Source organism: Carex rostrata, chromosome 26 (assembly GCF_964058835.1).
Source record: "Carex rostrata chromosome 26, lpCarRost1.2, whole genome shotgun sequence".
Classification (NCBI taxonomy): Eukaryota; Viridiplantae; Streptophyta; class Magnoliopsida; order Poales; family Cyperaceae; genus Carex; species Carex rostrata.
In genome coordinates, this window is record NC_135943.1 from 1,351,887 (window position 1) to 1,365,970 (window position 14,084).

The 14,084-nt window shown below is 35.4% G+C and overlaps 1 pseudogene; it reads right to left on the reverse strand.

Moving 5' to 3' along the window:
• Positions 1-9,229: 9,229 nt before the first annotated feature.
• On the reverse strand, positions 9,230-10,408 carry LOC144544055 (cytosolic sulfotransferase 5 pseudogene; annotated as a pseudogene).
• Between the last annotated feature and the right edge of the window lie 3,676 nt (positions 10,409-14,084).

Sequence of the window (14,084 nt, forward strand, 5' to 3'; positions counted from 1 at the left end):
GTAGGAACAAAATAGACATTTTCTAGTTCCAGAATAAACCCGCTAGGCAAGTACAATTCTATCCTACCGACTGTAACGGCTGCAACTTGTGCTCCGTTTCCAACTCGGAGTTGTACTTATTGCGTAACTTCCTCTTAGTGCGTGCATATTCGTGCAAATATGAGCACATGATCCGGTATCCAGTACCCAATCATTAAGAGATGTCTCAACATTAATTTCAATAACATAAATACTTGAGACTGAGACTTTTGAGACATTCTCAAACTTCATATCTCCAAGATACTCCGGGCAGTTTCTTTTCCAGTGACCTTTGCTATTGCTAAAATAGCAGTAAGAGTTAGCAGAAACATTTATCTTGGGAGACTTCGTTCTCGGAACCAACTTCCCTTTGCCTTTGTACTTAATAGTCGTTTTTCCCTTTTGCTTTCTTGATCTTCCTCCCACCTTCTTGGATCATAAGGACATGAGAGCTATTCTCGATGTCGTCATCGGTGATCCTCAACATCCCTTAGATCTCCTGCAAGCTCTTATCCAACCCTTGCTTATGGGAGTTCATAATGAACTCCGAATAGCTGGGAGGAAATGAGTCCAGGATAACTTCCGTGGCCAACTCGTGGCTCAACGGACAGTTAAGCTTCTCCAGTTTCTCATCATCGCTTGTCATACGAAGCGTGTGAGTACTGACAGAGCTGCTCTCTACTATTTCAGCAGGGACCAGTGTATTTAGGATATATTCCTTTTTCTCACGTATGTCTACCTTTTCGAGTAGGGAGCGTAAAGAGAAAGACGTTTCTTTAGCCATATTTCTACAACGTTTAATGTAAAGATTTTTAGCTTTGTTCATGTAATATTTTATTCCAATAATAAAACTCCCACTGCAAATTTGTTCTATTCCCGTTTTGCAGTAGGACTAAGATCCATGTTTTCACCAATAACCAAGGCAGTGTATGCATATCATGGCTATTAGTTATCTTAGGTAAGCAAACTTGCTAATCACATCTCTTTGTGATTCTTGGTTTCGTTAAAACATGACGTGTATTTAACGAAGACTTTGCCCCAAGCCCAAAACTGTTTTGGAAATCATTGGTAAGTAACCTCACTCTATTTGGTTTGATATGTCGGACATAACCCTCGACCACCAAAGGTAAAAGGTGATGTCTACTGAGTAGTTTAATCATCAACCAATGAACAATGGTTTGAGGAGGATAGAGTGGGAAGGGCATACTACTTAATATTTAATGGGTTGGTATTTATGCTTAACAGTGCCAGCAATATCCAAAGGGGTATGTCAGAAAGAACGACTAATGTGATTCTATTCATATCTTTATAGCGACCTCTTTCATATGCTTCATTAAGCAGTTGTGGAAATGAAGTCTTGAATACCGAATGTGATCTCCATTTCTTTTCTTAGCTTATGTCAGAAAGAACGACTAATGTGATTCTATTCGTATCTTTATAGCGACCTCTTTCATATGCTTCATTAAGCAGTCGTGGAAAGGAAGTGTAAAATATTGAATGTGATCCCCATTACTTTCTTTAGCATATGTTAGAATGACTAAATGTGATTCTATTCGTATCTTTATAGCGACCTCTTTCATATGCTTCATTAAGCAGTCGTGGAAAGGAAGTCTTGAATACGAAATGTGATCTCCATTAGTTTCTGTTCTTATCAGTACCTCTTTGATACGCTTAGCTTTGTTAAGCAGTCAGTTCTTGTAACTAACTTTAGCTACCGTCTATCTTGTAGAGGTAGTTTATATGGTTTATTATAAAAACGGTAAATCTAATCTATACATTTTTATATGATAGCAGTAAATCTGATTTACCTATATATGTGACCGAGTCACGTATATTTCTTTCAGTTCGTAATGTTGACCTTGGTCAGTGTTATGGACACGTGAAAGTTGCTTGTCAGAAAAATACCGATTGTGATCCAATTCCTATCTTTCTCAAATACCTCTTTCATATGCTTCAGTAAGCAGTCGTGGAAAGGAAGTCAGAAAGAAACAATGTCAAATGTGATCCCACATTCGTATTTTTCTTCAAAGAAAGTTTTCTTTCACGGTTCCTTAGAAAGACGGTAAATCTAGTTTTACCCATTTCATCTCAAAGCAGTAAATCTAATTTACTATAAGCTGTAAATCTAATTTACTTATATACGGGACCAAGTCGGGTATATAATCTATCAGTTACTAATTCTTTATTTTGCAGCTATGCTCAGTTCTTATTTATACCATTTAAAGCACATAAACAATTTATATGTTTTAAAATCAGATATTCTTTTCGGTCCATAAAGCAATTTAGTAACGTGACAAAGTTCCTTTTGGGCCAGCCATTAGGACACGTGAAAGGGGCTCCCAGGAAAGATCGGGGTCACGAGGACCGCTTAGACTCAATCTTTCCTAGACAGAACCATCTCTTTCTTGTGTGGAAATGACAGCTCTTACTCAGGTACTTTATTGCTTCATCACATTCTTCGATGAACTTTACTTATCCGAAGGTTTTCGAAAAGGCAAAAAACTTACACTAAATTTTGCCATTTCAAAAGCATAGAGTAATTTGGTAACATGACAAAGTCCCCTTTGGGCCAGCTATCAGGACACGTAAACAAGGGTTAGACGAAAAGTTGAGACTTTTCTTGTCATTAACCTTGTCGTTTACGGGTGGAGATTAGCAGTTCTTACTTGGGTACTTTATTGCTTCATCACATTCTTAGATATACTCAAACGCAGTTGAAAGTTTTGAAAACGAAAACATAAAGAAAGCATAAAATCCTATTTTATCTTTCTCGGTCGAAAAACCGATCCAAGAAATGTAAAAGTTTACATTTCATAAGAAAGCATAAAGAAAGCTTAAATCTAATTTAACTTTCTTAGTCGGTAGAACCGATCCAAGAAAATCTCATTTCTAATCGGTTTTGGACTTAAGCTGCAAATGTAAGAATTAAACTGATATGCGGTATATGCACCTAATTTGCATAAGTTATAACTTTTAGAAAATTAATCAGCAGGAGAGCCTTGTAGCTCTGATACCACTGTTGAGGTTTCGGGGTAACCAAAACCCGTTTAGGCTTAAGTTGCGGAAAGAACGTAAAACAAAAATTTTACTTCTAACTTAAGCCAAGGATTAAACAGGGTATGTCAGGAAACTTTTCAAGGCGGTCCACCTTCAGTATTCCTTTGGCATCAAAACCCAATTTAATCCTTTTACAGATCTACTCCATTGTTGATTTTTAAAACTTTAATCTATTTACCAATTAAATAGATTAATATAACATATTTATACCTTGTTTCCAAATCACAGTTGGAATGCAGACCGAGCGAGTAGAGTTACATCACGGGAATGATTCTACTCGGAGCACCAAACGTATGGTGCCTCTATAAGTTATCCACCAGGACTAACCAGAGAGCGGTTTATTTCTTTTGCCAGAAATACCGTAAACCGCGGAATTCTGCAAAAACACTATTCACGGGGAAAAGACGAAAACCCGTAAACACGAATTTTCAGCTACTCAGTTTCACAAATAAGCAAAACTGACATACCGCGAAATTCGGGAAAACACTATTCACCGATCCCGTAAATATACTTCACAACAACCCGCAAAATTATACGTCAACTACGTATAACTTTCTTTTCTCAACCGAAACACATTTGGGAGAGAAACCGAGAAAGAGAGAAAATACCGATTCGTTTCGACACGAAACGATACGATACGAGTGAATTAGTGGTTTTTCTCTCTACATGCACCCCTCTATTTATAGGCTTTTGATGAGGTTCGCAAAAGATCGAAATACCCCTCAACATATGCCTATTTACAAGATATGTCATTGAATGGATAAGGATGATGACATGTCATGTGGTTAAGATCGATGACGTGTCATGTGGTTAAGATCGATGACGTGTCATGTGGATAAGATCGATGACGTGTCATGTGGATAAGGATGACATATGAAAAGACCAAAATGCCCTCGGCCCGAATACAAATAATATTCGTATAATTATTCTGAACAATTATATTTCTTGCGGTTGTTGTTTCGGTAATTTATACAACGTGTCCTGCACATTTATAAATTAACCGGTTAACTTTTATACAACGTGTCACACACGTTTATAAATTAACCAATGTTTTTTCTTGTTATTTTTACATAACATTTATAATTTAATTATAACACGTATAATTAATTATAACTATCTTACTATTGATCATAATCAATTTATAATCAATCACAATAAGATTCTCCGATTAACTCCTATATGGTGTGACCCAATAGGATCTGTGTTATGTTGGTAAATAGAGTTAAAACTGTTTTAAGTTCTATAATCATGAGCGGTATTTGGCAGTATACATCATGACCATTCAATTACATAGATGATGCTATACAGTACAATATCATGATCCAGTAAACAATTTACTTGTGTCTGTTCTTCTGTCTCATAGCTATCAGATTAGTTTCAAGGTAGGTGTGTGTCATCCTTGTAAACTTAATCTTTTCTTGATCTTGAGCAGATAATCAAATATGATTACTCTTGTAATCATACCGCGCGCTGATAATCTTACTCTATCAAGGGGCCCAGTGATGTTATAGCTCGTATAGAGATACGAGGGACAATAGTACTTTTGGTAAACCATCACTACCTCAGCTAAGCCATGTATACCGAAGAGCTACCGTTATAACTACATTTTACCGACAGCGTTTGATAACAATCACATATATACATTTCATAGTAGGAAAGATGAATACCTCATACTTTAGAACTTAACCCTGAATGAAAGCATTAATGACACGAACACAATTCCGTATAATGTTTCATTCGGTGTCTGTCAGATATCATGTTCCTGGAACATATATCTATGTGATTAAAATGACAACTCCTTGTCTATGGTCTGTAAAACTTGACCATCATTTAATCCACATACTAACCTTATCGTGGTAATTAGTGTTCCTGCTAATTACCTTGGTCAGTGACTTTTTTAGAGTATATATCATCTATATTATGAAGTTTCACAATTCCAGTCATGAACTCGAAATGATTTATAAGTACAATAATACTCAAGGCAACAAAATGATATTAATCATCCAATTCATGAACAAAGCTTTATATAATCAATTATCGTATTATTGACTTCTAGATTATTACACTGACAATTTCAACCTAAAAATGTGAGAGAATGAAAACAAAAGAAAATTAAAAACAATTACTAACTAAATTACTTAGGTCTGAAATAATATTCACCGTTGTCCCCGGCAAAGGCGCCAAAAACTTGATGTGATTTTTACAATACAAGTAATAAATCCTAGTTGATACTCAATTCGGTTGCAAGTGTACAACCTTGTCAAGTAGTACTTAGGGATCGTCTCCACAGGGACAAGTTGGAATATTGGCTCTAACCTAACAATTTAATTTAGTAAAAGAAAGTAAAAATGTTTTGTGTTTGTTCAAGTGGTTTGGTTTCGATTAAAATGAATTAAACTAAATTCTTTAAAGCAAAATTAGGTTTTTAACAAGAATGAGAAATTAGGGTTTCTTAGGGTTCCTATCCACTAGTGTTACGATTAATTGGTTTGTTAAATTTGTTCTATAATTATGAAGGCACAATTGGATGTTATAGGTACAAAGTGATATCTCTATATTAATACCATCTTTAAATTAGAATAAACGTCACATCTCGGTACTTGGTTACTCTAATCTAAAGTCATTAAGTTCTTACTGTCCCAATTGATCTAGAAAACTATCTTTGACCTCTCGGTACTTGGCACAATTTTCTAAACTATTAGGTGAAGCCCGTATAAGACAAGCGTCACCTCTCGGTACTTAGCCTATCAAATACTCAATTCCTTATGGTCTGGACCTAATATTCAATTTCTCAATTGCAAATACCAAATCCTAGGGTTTCATGTGATTTCGATTAAGTCTTCACAATCAATTAAAATAAAGAATATATCATAACAAAGAACAAGAATATATAAAATAAAACCAACTAAATCATAACAAAAGTTTCAAGTACAACCCTAATCAACCCTAGAAAAGCCTTTAGCTAGTCATGGCTAAAGCACAAATGAAATCAAAAGAATAAAAGAGTTCCAAAGTAAAGAAAATAATAAAACCGATTGATCAATGATCTCTTCTTCCTTCTTCTCTCTTCTTGCTTTTCCTTGTTTAATAACCATAAATTCTCTCTAAAAAACCGTCGTCAATTTGTTCTGCAGGTCCCCTTTTATACCCTTCTCTAAAACCTAGAAATAACTAACTAAAAATAGCAAATCCGGGCTCTGAACCGACTTATTGCGGGCCGCAATGAATGGAGGCAGTTAACAGACTGCGCAGAAAAATCTGGAGAGGTCATTGCGGGCCGCAATAAAGGTCTTTGCGGGCCGCAATAAAAGTTCGGGAAATGCTGTCTGGAAGCTGGCTCTGTCTGATAATGTTGCGGCTCGCAATAACTTCATTTCGGTCTGCAATAAATGTGAAAGATGCTCCAAATTTCGTGTTGACTTGCTACAGATCACCCGTTTTGCTCCGTTAAGCTCCAAGCACTTGATTACCTGTAAAATAAACATAACTAGGGAAGTAACTTGAATTTTTGGACATTTCTAACCTAATCAAACCTAATTTAATCAAAATTTGGCTTAATTTACATAACAAACCCTAGGTTTTAATAGATACAATTTCGGCTTATCAGAAATTCAAAACTCTACCGAAAGTTTGTGTCTTTATGTGGGTTTTATTTCATAACAAATTGTTGACAAGAGAGGTGCTCATGAGAAGGGGCTGCCCCACAATGGACGGATGTGTAATGTGTGGGCTAAACATAATCAAATCAGGTGTACATCTATTATGGGAGTGTACTTACTCGACTGCATTTTGGTGGGCACTAATGCGATCATTGCAGAGGTCCCCGCCATTGCGGGTTATAGCTTCACACGTCGCCTTCTGGATAGCACATTCGTAACCCTTGGACAAGATACAAAAAAAGAGAATGGGACGCCGTCTGGGCAGCGGGACTTTGGGCTCTTTGGCGGGAAAGGAACAACGGGTTTTTCTCTCAAAAGACAAAGACGATCCGCATCCTTTTAGGCGAGACAATAAGAGATATTCAACAGTGGTTGACATATTGTTAGGGAGCAGAGAACCGTTGTAATTACTTTTGATTTTTTTTTGTTTCGTTATTACATTCTTTTAGTGTCGATGTAAATGCTTTTCTTAATCAATGAAAAACCGTAAGATGGCATCTTGCCACCTTACCCTAAAAAAAACATGTATAAGGAATATTGCAAATCACACCCTATAACTATTTTCTCTGTTCTATCCGGCCCTCTTCCCATAATTACTCAAATTAGAAAGGAACTGAACAGCTCATTGTACCGTAACATCAACTCACCTCTGTAATTTATGAGATATATTAATAAAATCAATACAATTAAGATTGCTAAATTTATTACTGAAAAACCTCTGAAAGTTTCTCTTCAAGCATTGTGCTACAAAAAAAAAAAAAAAAAAAAAAAAAAAAACTGAATTGCAATTAAGCAATAAAAATGAGGTTTTATGTTGTATCTTACAAAAAGATTAGGTTTCTCTTTGTACCACCCAAGAGCAGATAATTATGAAACAAAAACTAGAAAACAAACTATAAAAAAAAAAAAAAAAAAATGAAGTGGGTAAGAGGCACACCAGATTTTTGGCCTCCTTGGCCTCATTGATCTTAGCCTTGAATTGATTGGTGCTGGAGATGACGATGACGTTATCCGCCATTTTCGTTCGATTTGGATCAGATTTTCTTTTTCGTTTTCTTTTGGAAGAAGAAGACGACCTTTTATTCACAACACAATAACTTTGAAATGTGTCCCTTTTATATGCACTGAGTTTTGATCTATTATTTTTAGCGTAAATAATATTCAAATGATATGAAATTGCTGGAAATATTCCTCGCTTTTAAATTCCCACGACTATCACATTTTGAGATCATGTCCATGACAGGCCATGCATATCTAACGATTGAATTGAAAATAATTAAAACCTTAGTAATGACGAGGCCGAATGAATACAGCTTTATTGGATCCTCTGTTTTAGTTCAAACAACTAACTTCCATGTCCATGACAGTTGACAGACCATGCATGTTCAATATATTTCAAACAAAGGTTTAAATAGCGTTTATCATGTCATAGCAGAATGATTAAAATACGGCGCTATGCCCATATATCGCCGATAACGCCATAGCTTTTATGGTCTGAAAATGCTATAGCAGCGCTATAGTGCATTCAAACGATTTCGTGCCTTCATCGTATATTTACATTTTATTTTTCTAATGGTAAAATATTTACAATTCAAATATATTTTTGTTTTCTATATGCAAATAGTAAACTATCAATTTTTAGTTTTATTTTTATAAGAATCAATACTTCAAAAAAAAAAATATTCACATGAGTATATATATTTTTAGAAACTCATGATGTCAATCACAACAAAATCGAAATGTCGTAATCTTTTACATATACATAGAGACAATAATATATATGAAATCTAACAATTTTATTTTGACATTTGAGTTTAAATAAGTTGTTAAAGTTTATAAAATGGAGGCACAACAAAGATACTTTAACTCAGAAAAAAAAAAAAAAGATACTAAATATAAAGCCACTATATAGGAATTTGACCCTCCTCTCCTCCTCAATCACATTCTCATCTATATTGCAAAAAAAAAAAAAAAAATTTAAGCTTCTAATTATTTTAGAAATTTCACATTATTTACTTTCTCATTCATCTGATTTTATTCTACTTTATTTATTTTGATCAGATGGCTCCCAGATTATTCTTCTCTTTTCTCATTGTTAATTGGAATATGTAATTGATGAGGCCAGTTAAGATCCCATGGAACTCTTAAAAGAGTATAACACTTGTTGCCAGCAAAAATGCAAGATAAAAATGATATAATCATATTGACTTATTATTCAATTTACAACAGATTATACGAACTCGGCATGTAAAATGTAATCTTATGGCATGATGTACTGTACTAAGTTTTTAGCAAAACAAACAGTAATTGAAGGCCGTGTAACACATGGTATCGAATATTTACAAAAATTGACATGTGACCAATAATACATATAATTACACGATGATTTATGTATTAGTACGTGTAATATTATGAAACTAATTTTCTAAAAATTTGGTTAATTGGATTATTCAGTTTTTTAATTACCAAAACAGAACCGTAAGTTGAAAATTAAATTATTAAATTATTTTTCAACTAAATGACTCCAAGTACATTAAAACAAACTGTTTTATTCAAAATAACACAAAATTAACTAAAAACACTCAGAATCCCAAACTTAAACATTGCACGAATTATATCTCTATTCTCCTCGTTGCTTCTCAGTAGGTAAAACCTGAATTCTGTAATTTCTCTTTAGTGATCTTGTCTAACTTCATAGCCATCTCAGCCGTCATATGGTTTTGCCAATCCCCCACAACAGCTTTTCTAAAGAAGTAATCATTTTGTACATTACCTATTCCTTCATTTTTGTTGATGCCGAGATCTTTGAGTTTATTAAAGCTACAAAACTCAACGATTTCTTCCACTTTACCTTTTTGTATCTCCTCCTCTGATAATGGACATCCAATGAACTTTGCTAGCCTCATCACGCCATGGACTGGATCCCTCATCATCTCCTCGTACTTGAGGAACAAAATGTTATCATGAGAGTGCAAGCTCTTCATGTAATATTCAACCACGTGGTCCCAAACCGGACCATATGGCATTCGACCCTCACAAAATAATTCAAAGGCTTGAGTGAAAGGAAATGATTCCTTGAACCATTCAAATCTTGTGACCATGTGCCAAAGGGAGACTATGACATCTTTCGGGTCTCTACATATATAAACGATTGGACATTTTGAAGTCTTGATGTTCTCCAGGAGTATTGAGTATGGCAAATGAGTTGCTAGAACTCTAGGGGAAGGAAGGGTTTCGAGATACTGATCATCTCGTGCAGCATAGTGATATTCAGTGAGGGGAACACAATCATGAGGATTGAGTTTAAGCAAAGGGTGCGATGCAAAAGCATACTTGTTTCGGTGGATTAAAGTGAAAGTGAGGGCTTTGAGCCAAGTGGTGCCGGATTTTGCGTAACTTGCAACGATTACATCACCGGTGCGAGGCTGGAAAACCTCCTCCATCGCCATAATGCCTGGAAGAAGCTCCTGTGGTTCCCAATAACCTTTGTAATTTCGCAGCACAAACGCTAGCCATCGTTCTTCTTTTGGAAGTGTAAGAATTAGGTCTTTGTATTTACCATCCACTTCTTCAATTTTTGGAAAGTCTTTAGCACGTGGACGAGATCTCAGTAGTACTGAATCTTCTCCTTCCTCATCTTTACGAGGATTGGAACTGGAAGTGAAGGTGGACATAGTGTTAAGTGAAGGATTGCATTGGAACAAGGGTAGCTGTCGCTTTTAACCTGTTCCAAATGAATTTGCGCTCTTTTGTATTTAATAATGACACCAAACCACTCATACTATTAAATATACAATCAATTGCATAATTAAAGGACCTGACAAATTAGACATGGGTTTGTCTATAGTACAGTAGTTGGTTTTAATTAAAATCTGGCATTCAATCTCCTTGTCTCTAAAAGAAGAACTGTCATTTTTCCTTTTTCTCTGGCTCTGATATCTCTTTCCCACGGAAATAAGACATCGTTAATCTCTTCCTCTAATCCCTAAAAACGGCGGAGAAGAGAGCAGAGAAGTAGTGGTTTGATTTTAACGAACAAGAGAGAAGAGAAATACTGGCTCACGCTGTTTCATGCCACTTTGATATTGCTCTTTTCACATAGAAGTTCCTGTTGCCTTTTGAGAGTTGGTACTTGTTTGCAGGGGCGGATCTTCGTATATACCAGGAGTGCTAAACCACCCTATAATTTTAAAATTCTTAATTATGTTTATTAAAATTTAATTAAACTTTGAGTTTTTTTAACTTTTATATAGTCTAGCCTCCTTTATAATATAACAAATGTGTGTTGATAGTCTAGTTGTTTGAGTTCTAATTGATATGTATAAGATCATGAGTTTTATTCCCACTAATTACATTATTTTTGTCTTTTTCACATATTACATTTTATATATTAGCCTCTATTTAAATTTTCTAGTTCCGTCCGTGAAAAAACATACTGAATGTAAATCCCTCTTCGAACATATATTGCCAGGCGATATAAAACGTATGTGCGAGACAGATTTGGGGATGATATCCCAATGCTGCCTAAGAAAACATGTGTTTAAGATAAGCAAGCAATACTTGGCCAAAATAATGAATTTATGTGCCATAGCAAAAAAGAATCTTCAAAGAATGGATATCTGTCTGATGATGTGTCAAAAAGCATTTTACCAATGAATGGTGAAGAAATTAAGTATCGTACTGATAAAGGCTCATAAAGAAGATTAACAATGCAAAGGGTAATTGTTTTATAAACAAATGGATTATGCACAAATTTAGCTAAGATCCTACTATATGTAAGAAAACTACTACTTATGAATAATTAAAACAAAAAACCTATGCTGCTCCTACTTCTACACAAATAATTCATTTCCCATATTACCCCTCTCTTCAACCTTGCCGAGAAAATTGTTCTTCCATTGTGCAAACTCCCCTTGGAGAACAAATAGAACTGAAAAGAAAGGCTGGAAGAGCCCAGCTGCTGTACCTAAAAGATAAAGAAACTACTTAAGAAAATAACTTAACTACTGAAAAGCATGTAAAAGTCCTATTGTTTTTGCCCTTTGTCAGGAAGGATATTGCCACTCTTGTAGTTGTCAGTGGAGCTTCGGTCCTTGTGGTTGTTTGCAAAAAGGTGTGTGTGGTGTTATTTTTACACCACCACAAATGTTACCAGTGGTTGGTAGTTTGGCTCTAGAGAAGCACATGCCTATTAAAGCCAATTAAATACGATTTAATATTTGTACCTTTTTCTCGGTTACCATTTTGTGGTTAGCCTCCCCTCATTAGTGCCAACACAAGTGTGAAATTGGGGAAGTCTTGCAGGATCTATAATTCAAAGTAAAATAGAATTATTGTTAGAGCAACATAATTGTCAAAACACATATTTTAGAAGAAATTTTTTGGTCTGTTGCATTTTATATTACCAGATTAAACAGCAAAATATATAAGAGCTCAAGTCAGATTCATATCAGAGTTGTAAGAATTTCTTCTCTTTTTTGTGAAACATGTAAAATTTTCAAGTATAGCGTATGCCCTTGAGAGTCAATTATACCCTTTATTTCAAATAAGGATCTCCTATTATAAAGTATGATAGTGAAACTAAGGTGAAGTAGGCAAAAAGTGGTGAGATTTAGCTCGCAATATCCAACTAGATTGCTCTTTGAAAATTTGTTTGTCTGAGAACAAAAGGCAAGTGCACAGCTAAGAATAGAACGATGACCAGTTGTTTAAGTTACAAAGAATTAATGAAAAATTATATGCGAATTAACCAGAAAACATATAACAAACCCTAGTTTTGCAAAGTTAAAAAATTCATGATCCAGCGAAATCCTAAGGAAGACCAAAAGAAATAAGACCAATTGAAATAAATTATTTAAATAAGCATACAAAATAAATAGTGAAAAAACTTTCTGACTGCTAATGACTGAAATTACATCCAGTTCAGACCAGTAAAGGTACAGTAGAACCAAGTTAAATTATTATCTCATCAGAATAAAATATTACCTTAAATGCAGAGATGTGCATAGTTCATACTGGTAATAATACAATGGAACAAAAATGGTCTGATACCGACCATGATTTGCATGGTTTACTGGGTGTCGGGGTTGATACCACTCTTCACCTCATCAGACTATTTTCTGAGGATGAAATATTTGATAGGTACACTTTCTTGCTTGAATCAGCCCCAATTTACTACTGTATCCATTTACTAATACTTACTATTTATACAGGTTTCGTTTATTAGTAAAGGTAGTCTTCCTGACTTAGAAAAGGCAAATGAAAAGATGGATACCATTGCAGCTTCAACAAGTATGAAATCTCTGTATTGTTCAAATTGTGGCCATCCGGGCAGTAAAAGATCGGTGTACATCCTTGTCAGTATATCAGGTCATGTCATACTGCATTATGTTGAGATGTACATAATAACCAGTTTTCTTTATTGTTGTCTGAAGTGTGAGATTAAAGAGAAGAAGAGGCATGAAAATTGGTTGACAAAAGTGTATGAAAAAAATGCATCAGAGAAGGACTTTCCTAATGATGAGCTTATTCAGTTAATCACCCATTGTTACAAATTGAACCTTCAATCACATAAGTTAAAGGAACTTATACCTAAATCTAGCAATCTCTCAGACGAGGGTGAGAGTCTCGTCTGGTGCTCAGTCGAGGGAGTGAGGCCGGCATCTGGGTGCTTAGGAGAGGGAGATAGGCGTCGTGAGGGTCTCCTCTGGGGTGCTCGACAATGGTGATCGAGGCGGAGACAAAGGCGGCAAAACGAGAGAGAAGCGGAGGAGAGGAGCAAGAGACGGAGGCGAGAATCCGTATCACCCCAGGTACCTGAGGTGCAAGAGAAAGATCTGGACCGTTCTTTTAGCTTGACACAAATCTCAAAGCAAACCCCCATAGTCAAAATAGGGACTGGATTGAGTTGGTTTTGGATGGAATTAATCTGGACCGTTCGTTTCTTTAAATTGTACCCCAGGTACCTAAGGGGATACGGACTCCGGAGGCGAAGGGTAAGAAAATAAGAAAGAGGCGGCTGACTATTTTACCCTTTTTGCGGAACGCTTATGTTTAATTTCACGCCAGATGCGATCATGAGAGTTTCTACACTGTACCGCTCGAAAGATAAAATCAACGATTGCGATTTAGTTTGATTTTGTTGTATAGATTTCGCATTTGAGGTAGATCGGAATTCAATTTTGATAGTAAGAAACGGAAACTTGAATCCGAACATAGTTCTAGTTCTAGGAACAAAATGCTCTGATGTCAAAATTGTCGTGTTCTGCCATAAATCTAGAGACAATAAAATAGCAACCTCGTATTCATCTATCATTCCATCAATCTACGTTGTTAGCAAAAACACAACAG